Source organism: Anser anser (assembly GCF_964211835.1).
Source record: "Anser anser genome assembly, chromosome: 2".
In the NCBI taxonomy this organism is placed as follows: Eukaryota; Metazoa; Chordata; class Aves; order Anseriformes; family Anatidae; genus Anser; species Anser anser.
In genome coordinates this window covers 158,822,111-158,828,506 of record NC_139721.1, presented here as the reverse complement: position 1 = coordinate 158,828,506, position 6,396 = coordinate 158,822,111, and positions in this window count along the sequence as shown.

The window sequence follows — 6,396 nt, the reverse complement described above, 5'->3', positions numbered from 1 at the left end:
TGAGGGAAGTCCGAGATGAAGAAGGAAAGTCTTTATAAACCATGGTCTAGATCTAGTGTGGGAAATCTGCGGTGAGATTCATCTCATCTTAAAGCAGAATATCTAAAACAGATCACATCTCAAAACGATCTTTTGTGACTATAAAAAGAAATGAGGTCACCAGGCCTGGATTTAGGGAGCGACCCTTTTGATGATTAAATAATGTCAGATGAATTCCATCTCTGAAGCTGACCAAATGATCCCACTGGGATTGCTTCTCTAAAAATAAAAGCTTCATTCTCCCATTACTAAGACATCCAAATCCCAAAGCACACACGTCTTCAGCAGGGGAAAAAAAAAAAAAAAAAAGTCATCAAAAGGTAACCCCACGATACACTTTACACTTCTTAGGTTGATAGGTGTTTTATTTTTCATGCTGGTAGTTGTATGCATTTCCTTCTTAAAGTTACAAGAGCCATTTTTTACATCAACAAAGATACACACACAAAAAAAATAAATAAACTAAACAAGCAGACAGACAAACAAACAAGCAAACAAGGACCATGCTCTTTGAATTAATATAGTAGTCCCTGTTCCGGGAACAGATTTAAGCATGTGTGCCACATTAACCATGTGAGTAGGTCCAGTTGTTTTCCACAACTAGTGTGGACTTTTATACAAGGATCCAAGAACCCCAAGAAATGTTACAGAGACTGTAAAATAAGTAGGAAAAAAGCAAAACAAACAAACAAACAAACAAACAAAAATCCTTCATGTTTCAATAAAACATTGACATTTCCAAAATTTTCCATCTAGCCCTGGTTATGAAGTAAGTAAGTTATGAAGTAAGTTAATGTTTCCAATACCTTCATAGTTGCAACCTTTTCTGTATCAGAAGGAAAGTAAAAAAAAAACTTTTTTCAGCCAGAAATTGAAGGATTTTCTTTTTTTAATCCCCTGCAGAAGATACAACAGCTTTGTAATCTGTGATGGTGACATGGAAAATAATTCTATTAACACTCATCTAGGTATAACATTTACTTGTTATTGCTTTTTTCTCCTGCATCTACCCACAAACATCCAAAATACATGTTTTTAAAATGAACTCCACAATTAAACAATTGCCCGCTAGAATCAGAATCCACCCACATTGCAGGTCTAGCCCTGTCACCAAAACCGACCCACACAGAGCACACTAAAAGCCTACATTTTTTATTTCTAAAATCCATTAAAATCTATTGAAAGAACATAAATGTACTAGTAAAACAAAATACAGACAAGGGATTAGTGAGATTTTGATACAAAGCTAGAAAAAGGGGCACCATGTGATTTTTGGACCTGACAAATGTGGATGCAAATTCATCCACTGCTGTCCCAGCCAGGTGACTGAGCCACCATGGGTACACCTATGAGGTAGTTTCCTATCCACTGTAAACAGACAAACTCCTGCAACACTATGCCCAGGTCAGCTGTTAATATATATATATATATTTTTTTTTTTTTTTTCCTTGCCATTTAAGGTGGATTTTATGGCTTGAACTGAGCTCTGTCCAACTACAGCAACACTACTGGCTGTACCTGTGGTGCAGGTTTTTGTACTAAATCCACACTTGCTGTTTGGTGGGGTAGACCTGAGTGAGTCCTGCTTCTGGCAGGAGTTGTTTGCTCCCAAACACTAGCTCTGAGGCACTGATTGATGCATTCAAGTGATTCAGCCTTTGCTTTGTCAACTTTGCCATCTGCTTGCTTCTCCATCATCTGCCCAAATGGGAGGGAATAGCCTTGCAGAATCCTCCCAGACACAACCACCAGCGATACAAGGAGTCTTGGCAGTCCCCAGAGGGATTGTAATGTATTCCTTTCATGCCTGGAGATGTCTATAGGGTGGAATGGAAATTCACTGTGGCCCGGACTGTTCTCCAGTGTGGCTGTGAATGTAAAGTGATATATATTGTGCTTAGACGCCAGCCAGTGGTGGCCTTGCAAAGAATTTGCAGGATGCTCTTGTCATCTTTGGTGGTCCAGGAGCCTGCAGACCATGCTCAGGGGTGAATAAAAGCATCAGCCACAGCTGGATCCACACTTGCAGTCTGAGAACCTATTGAAGGGGCATCCTTGGTTGAGATGCTTTCCTCAGGGGCATTTTTGGCTTGCTCTACAAAGGGAAGTCTAGTGTAAACACATTGTACTACTCTGCGGACAGCCCTCCAGGTGCCTCTATGATCGTTTCAGGGATCTAGGGCAAGCAGAAGGGGAAAGAAAGGTGTAATATCCTGGCTGTAGGATGGATAGTGGAGTCCACTGGTGCTGTACTGATTGCCATGAGTCTCACTGGAAAGACGGTGAAATAATTCATCCATTCATTAGAACATCTTAATTGGTAGGTGCCAAGGGAACTCTCAAACTGTAATCTGGTTTCAGTGGGATCAGACCTATAAAGGTCCCGGCTGCCATCTAGTGGAACTGTGATGTGTCTATAGACTAAAATAAATATATAAATAGTACATGTGGGAATAATAGAGATTTTACCTGTAGGTGAAATATCTTTGTTACTTGAGAAAAAATAAAAAATAATAATAAAGTAGCTAAAAGGATGTCTAGACACCAATGAAACTGAGGACAGAATCACATCATAATCACAGAAAATGGTGGATAAGGGAATGCCAAGGCCATCTTGCCCAGTACTTCTGAAACAGTTTGAGTCTTCCCTGTCACCTCTATGGAAGAACGCACAGTTGGGTTTTCACTCCCAACTAAACTGGGCTGCTTCCAGAGTGATTGTATGGTGCTTCCCTGGCTTGTTTTGTAGCTTGTTCTAATTGCAATCACAGCTGTACTTGTTTTGCTAGAAAGGGTGGCAGACATTTTCACTGGAAGCTCACTTTGCAACTTTCTGAACAGTGATGCTTGTTGAAAAACACCAATCCTTTTCGTTCTCATAACAGACCAGATTGAATACTCCCCTAGTTTGTAAGTCATCACTGACGGTGGCCAGAACTCACACCTAGAAAAAAAGTGCAAGCACAGAGCAGGCACATACACTGCTTCCCTGATAACCTCCTTGACTCCAGCCTACTCACAGCTCTGGCATTTCCCAAGTTTCGAATAAAGAATTTCTCTTCCACTCATTTGTCCAATCTTGTCTTGAACACACGAAGACTTTGAATAGTCTGACATAGCTTTGTAGAATAGAGTTGTACACAGGGTGAGTGAAATGTTCAGGAAAGAAATCTCTCACTTCCACACTGCCACATCATCACTGCTCATTTTCCTTTAATGTACTTTTATGTTCCCTTGCAAAAATTTACCTTCTTTCTGTAGACCCTGTAGTTCCTGTCTAGAAACCAATCTGAGTGATTAAAACAAAGCTTGTGCTTGGCCAGAGAGAGGCACTACTGCACCCTCTCATCCTTTCCTACCCTTAGTTTGGCTACAGTAGCTAGAGTGGAATCCCATTCCTATTTTAACCCTGTGGTTATAGCTGTTTGTCCTGCACACAGGGAATACAAGCTAAAGAGTAGTAATTTTAGCTTCACACATTCTTTTAGGAGAAAGGGACCGCTGCAGAGTGCTTCTTTCCACCTCCCTAACACTGCTCCATCAAATTGCAAGGTATTTGCTGTTTGTAACATAAAATATAGTTGGTGGAAGAAAGGGAAAATTTTGCTAATGTTTTAAACATGCAAAAAGCATGGAGAGATCACTCTGACTCCAGTCAAATTTGGGAAAAGGAAATGGATACCTATAGCCCTCCAGCTTTGAAGAGTTTTGACCAGAAAAAAGGACCATATAAGCTAAGCTTGGAACAGGGAATATCATCATCATCTTCTAGATAGCTCTGCATACAACTGACTACAGCATAGACAATACAATATGTCAAGTTAAGTGAGTGAAGTAGGGGAAATAAGGAAATATTTATTGCAGATATTTCCTTGTACACTACAATGTTATGGATTTTCTATATGTGTTCCTGTAATTAAAATAAATAAATAGATATGTAACCACTGTTTACTTTCATACATGGACTTTATACCTGGACAAGCTAGAAAAGTGGGCCCATGTGAACCTAATGAGGTTCAATAAGTCCAAGTGCAAGGTGCTGCACCTGGATCAGGGCAATCCCAGACACGAGCGCAGACTGTGAGAAGAGCTCATTGGGAGCAGCCCTGCAGAGAAGGACTTGGGGGTTCTGGAGGACAAGAATTTGACATGAGCCAGCAGTGTGAATTTGCAGCCCAGAAGGCCAACTGCATCCTGGCTGCATCACCAGAGTGGCCAGCAGGTGGAGGGAGGTGATTGTCCCCCTCTGCTCCGATTTTGTGAAGCTTCACTTGGAGTACTGCGTTCATCTCCCCAGCACAAGAAGAATGTGGAGCTGCTAGAGTGGGTTCAGAGGAGGGCTGCAAAGTTGATCAGAGGGCTGGAGCACCTCTCCTGTGATGAAAGGCTGAGAGAGCTGGGGACGTTCAGCCTGGAGGAGAGAAAGCTCCAGTGTGACCTTATTGCAGCTTTTCAATACTTAAAGGGAGCTCATAAAACAGATGGAGAACAACTTATTGCTCAGGCAGACAATGACAGGACGAGGGGGAATGATTTTAAACTAAAAGAGGGAAGATTTAGATTAGATTTTAGGAGAGTGCCTCACCACTCAGAGGGTGGTAAGGCACTGGCACAGGTTGCCCAGAGAAGTTGTGGATGCCCCATCCCTGGAAGTGCCTAAGACCAGGCTGGATGGGGCCCTGGGCAACCTGATGTAGTGGTTGGCGTCCCTGCCCATAGCAGGGGGTTTGGAACTAGGGGATCTTTAAGGTCCCTTCCAACCCAAGCTGTTCTAAGCTTCCATGATTTTATGATACATCAGTTTTGTTCAATCATACATAAAATGACAGAAAAATACTATTGCTATATAAAATTGCAAATAATCTTTTGATTTTCTTTTCTTATATTATAAAATATAAGAATTGGTTGGAATTAGATGATTTTTAAAGTCATTTCCAACTCAAACCATTCTACGACATGATTCTATGATACAATAAATATTAATATATATTAAAAATTGATAGCAATTGAGCCAAAATGGAGTACAAATAAACATTTCCAGTCATTTCATATGAAGATGTGTAATACGAACATGATGTATTTTTATTTGCTACTAAATAACATTGATATTATGCAAGCATATAAATAATGAAATATTCATATAAAGTGAAATTCTCTTTTAAGCTCTTCAGTTATTAGATTTTCACAGTATGTTATAAAATCATGTCTGCCAAACAAAAAAACCACCATCATTCTGTTTGAACATGCTTTGCAGTAGGCAAACTGATTAAAAGCTTTATTCTTTGTGGAATCATTGCAAGAGTTCTACCTTAAGGACACCATGCTAATATCTTAATTTGATAATATGAGAGCGCAACTCAAGCTAGACAGTGATTGCAAAGATGTGATAGTCTCTCTTGTAATCAAAGCTGGTATAGATTGCACGTCTGATCTCAGTTTTAATTTTCAGACCTCTCCCCAGTCATCAGGGAACAGCGCCATTATAATTAAAAGCCTTTTCGTGCTTGTGCCCAATCTATTGAAGACAGACAGAGACAGCTCTTTTCCTACAGATATATACAGGCAACACAAAAGATAAGCAATATCTTTTGGAACATGGAAGAGTTTCGGGCTCTGGATATTGTGTAAGGGAAAAATGTTATTAGTAGAGTTTTTAATAATAAATCTAAAGCTCACTAAACATATTGGGCTGCTTCTATGTTTTTATGTTTGTTGTTCTCTACAATGTCCTATTGCAAGGTCAATGTCCTTATAAATGCTGGGCATCCCTTGGTAGAGGTGATAAGCATTTAATGTATTACAGTTTGAATCATAATTTAAATAAAGCAAAACACTGAAAAGCCACATAGAATTAGAGAATCATATAATTATAGAATATCCCAAGTTAGAAGGGACATCCAAAGATCACTGAGTCCAACACTATTCTCTCAAATCTGAAATTATTCAGATAACATCTGATAAAAACAAACACGTACCTTGATGTTAGATAAAGCCAGAAGAACCAAGGTTGTTAACTGGCAGTCATGATATAATGCATCAGTTCATTTTTTAATATAAAATATAGACTGCTAGTAGGAGGCACTTTGCCATTTCTATTGATCTCTGTTGAGGTTATTAGTAGTTTATACACTGTTTTGAAGCAACGTAAGGAACTAAGCTACACAGTTTCTATGATAAACAGTGTTAAAGGGTGATTGCCTGCCTGAGAAAAGATAAAAAAATTGAGGACAATACAGACAAAAAATGGACAAAAGCCTAATGGAAACTATTACCTGAATGTGTAATGTAGAAGAAACTAATCATATACTCTACAATGGGATATTTCTGGTCAAATAATTACATGGAAGATGAAGTCTT